This window comes from Tursiops truncatus, chromosome 4 (assembly GCF_011762595.2).
Source record: "Tursiops truncatus isolate mTurTru1 chromosome 4, mTurTru1.mat.Y, whole genome shotgun sequence".
Classification (NCBI taxonomy): Eukaryota; Metazoa; Chordata; class Mammalia; order Artiodactyla; family Delphinidae; genus Tursiops; species Tursiops truncatus.
Window position 1 is genome coordinate 95,567,021 of NC_047037.1, and position 3,872 is coordinate 95,570,892.

Sequence of the window (3,872 nt, forward strand, 5' to 3'; positions counted from 1 at the left end):
AATCACGAGATGCCACTTCACACCCACTAGGATGGATGGTTATAATAAAAAAGACAGACAATAAGTGTTGGTGAGGATTTGGAGAAATTGCACCCTCGTATATTGCTTATGGGATTGTAAAATGGTGCAGCCATTTGGGAAATCGGATTGGCAGTTCCTTGAGTGGTTAAACATGGAGTTGCCATATAAACTAGCAATTCCTCTCCTAGGTACATACTCAAGAGAATTGAAACACGTGGCCACAAAAAACTTGTACACAGGGCTTCCCTGGTGGCGCAGTGGTTGAGAATCTGCCTGCTAATGCAGGGGACACAGGTTCGAGCCCTTGTCTGGGAAGATCACGCATGCCGTGAGCAACTGGGCCCGTGAGCCACAACTGATGAGCCTGTGCGTCTGGAGCCTGTGCTCCGCAACAGGAGAGGCTGCGACAGTGAGAGGCCTGCGCACCGCGATGAAGAGTGGCCTCCGCTTGTCACAAGTAGAGAAAGCCCTTGCACAGAAACCAAGACCCAACACAGACGAAAATAAAAATAAGTAAAAGAAGGCTCAACATTTAAAAAAAAAACAAACTTGCACACAAATGTTCATAACAGCATTATTCATAATAGTCAAAAAGTGGAAATAACCTAAATGCTTGTCAACTAATGAATGAATCAATGAAATGTAGTATTGTTTGTACAATGGTATATTATTGGGTCATGTTATGGACTGAATGTTTCTGTCTCCCCTACTGCCCCCCACACTCAAATATTGAAGCCATTACCCCCAATGTGATGATATGAAGAGAAGAGGTCTTTGGAAGGTAATTAGGTTTACATGGGCTCATGAGAGTGGAGCCCACATAATAGGATTGGTAGCCTTATAAGGAAAGGAAAAGACATTAAAGAATCCAGTGAGAAGTTGGCCATCTGCAAGTCAGCAAGAAGGCCCTCACCAAGAACCAAATCTCCAATCTGCTAGCCCCTTTTTCATGGACTTCACAGGCTTCAGAACGATGAGAAATAAATGTTGTTTAAGTCACCCAGTCTATGGTGTTTTGTTATAGCTGCCTGAAATGACTAAGGTCGTGAAAAATGAAGTGCTGATACATGCTACACGTGGATAAACCTTGTTAAGTGAGAGAAGCCAGACACAAAGCCCACCAAAAAAATAAAGTAAAAAAGAAAGAGAGAGAAAAGAAAAAAAGAACAAAGAAGGAACAGGTGCATTAGAACCACCCCAAAATCAGCTGATAGAGATTTAATTGGCATTGCCAGTGATTTCTGTCGTAGGAGAGGGGTTAGAAGAGCAGTCAAAGTAGACAACTGTTTGCATCTGCAACACCACTTTGTGTCTGCTTCTCACAGGTTGGGTCAGTGGCAAATGCTTAGACATGTGAACCAGGAAGAAATTTCAATAAACAGAGGCTGAAACTGGTGTGGTAATACCTGAATGTTGTGAGCATTTCTTTCTTTTTTTTTTTTTTTAAAAAAAAGAAGATCCAACAGGCTGTTTTTATTTAAAAAAAAAATTTTTTTTTTTTATCAAGAAAAAGAGTCCAAGGAATTAAACTTAATCCAATAGACAGTTGGTCCTTGAACAATGTGGGGTTAGGGGTGTGGACCCTCCACTCAGTGAAAAATGTGTGTATAAGTTATAGTCAGCCCTTCATAGTTCCTCCGTATACGTGGTTTCTCCATATACGTGGTTGCACATCTATGGATTAAATCAACCACAGATTGTGTAGAACTGTAGTATTTACTATCGAAAAAAAATCCACATATCAGTGGACCTGCACAGTTCAAACCCTTGTTGTTCAAGGGTCAACTGTACTAGCTTCTTAGTTCTAAAACACTTGCAGCAAAAACCAATTTTCTTTTAGTGTGGAGGGCAGCATTTCCTAATTACTGGAATTCCTTGGCCCATGAATGAGTAAGGGCAAGTGTCATGAGGCCTCTTAAAGTTAAAAAAAATTTTAAATTCTTTTATTATGGTAACATATAGCATGAAATCTACCATTTTAGCCATTTTTAAGTGTACAGATCAGTGGCATTAAATACATTCACATTGTTGTGTATGAAGCTACTTTTTGAAATGTACTTTTTACTTGGTCATTTTTTTCCTTCAAAATATGAGTGACCCTCAAAGTCTCTGCACATCCAGTTAAGTGAGGTCAGTATCCTTGTAGAGAGAAATCTGACACCAATAAGATAATGCTGAATTACTTCATTTACTACTTGTTAGGTAGGTAAATTCTAGATTAGCAAATTCTGGATGAAAAAAGATTTTAGGTTCCAAGGATCTGTCGTACCCAATGTCAATGGAAAATTCTTTCTTTGAGATTGCCTTGATTCTAGTATACTGTTTAATCTAGTTGGCCCCTCTGTGTCATACTTGTTAAATTCTTTTACTAAATCTGGGCAGACATAACTGTAGCACTCCTTTACTTCCATTGCTGTTTCCAGGGATTGCCCTAGAGGAATTCCTACTTCTTGGCCTCTCAGCAGTTGCTGAATGAAATACAGTACAGCTCACCTTGTGACTGGAATGTGCTTACCTCAGCTGCCAATCACATGTCCTGTAGCCACAGAAAGGACAGGAGTGACAGCATCTTAATACCAGTCACTATCAGTTTTCCTACATGTCTTGTTGCTCAGGATGCTGTTAATGCAAGCACAGCCTGCATGGCTATGTACAAGCCTGGAATATTGAAGTACTCAAACCATATTTCAGTAGTGTATTCTATTTTCAGGAGCATTTAGTGGAGATTTAATCAAAAGAAAGTAATGACATTCAGGTTGTGCTTTGAGTATTGAGAGAACATTTGCTCTATAAACCTTTCCATTAGGTGACAGCCTTAAACTATACCATGATAGACTGACCACTTTATGGTACCTGTGGCTTTTTCTATTACTTCTTTTTCACCTCTAATTTTGTTTATTTGGCCTCTCTTTTTTTCTTAGTGAGTCTGGCTGAAGGTTTATCAATTTTGTTTATATTTTCAAAAAAACCAGCTCTTAGGTTCATTAATCTTTCTATTGTGTTTTTTTCTTTTCTTTTTTGGTCTCTAGTTATTTCTGCTCTGATCTTTATTATTTCCTTCCTTCTGTAAACTTCGGGCTTTTTCTAAGTCTGTCAGATGGAAAGTTAGGTTGTTTATTTGAGATTTATCTTGTTTCTTGTGGTAGGCCTGTATCACTATAAACTTTCCTCCTAGAACCGCTTTTGCTGTGTCCTATAGATTTTAGAAAGTTGCATTTCTATTTTCATTCATCTCAAGGTATTTTTTGATTTCATCTTTCATTTCTTTGTCGATTCACTCTTTTCTTAGTAAGATGTTGTTAGTCTCTACATGTCTGTGTTTCCTCCATTTTTCTTCCTGTAATTGATTTCTAGTTTCATACTGTTGTGGTTGGAAAAGTTGTTTAATATAAATAATTTCAATTTTCTAAATTTATTAAGACTTGTTTTGTGGCCTAACATGTTATCTATCCTGGAGAAAATTCCATGTGCACTTGAAAAGAATGTGTATTCTGCTGGGGTTTTTTGTTTGTTTATTTGGTAGAATGTTCTGCAGATATCTATTAAGACCATCTGGTGTAATGTGTCATTTAAGGCCACTGTTTCCTTATTAATATTCTGTTTGGTCGATCTGTCCACTGATGTAAGTGGTATATTCAAGTATCCTACTATTATTGTATTACTGTCAATTTCTCCCTTTATGTCTGTTAATATTTGCTTTATATATTTAGGTGCTCCTATATTAAATGCACATATATTTATGAATGCTATATCCTCTTCTTGGATTGACCCCTTTATCATTATATAATGGTCATCTTTGTCTTTTGTTACAGACTTTATTTTAAAATCTGTTTTTTCTGATATGAGTATTG

General features: G+C 37.4%; 1 pseudogene; it reads right to left on the reverse strand.

The window, feature by feature from the left end:
• Positions 1 to 2,090: 2,090 nt before the first annotated feature.
• On the reverse strand, positions 2,091 to 2,824 carry LOC101320299 (actin-related protein 3 pseudogene; annotated as a pseudogene).
• Positions 2,825 to 3,872: the final 1,048 nt, after the last annotated feature.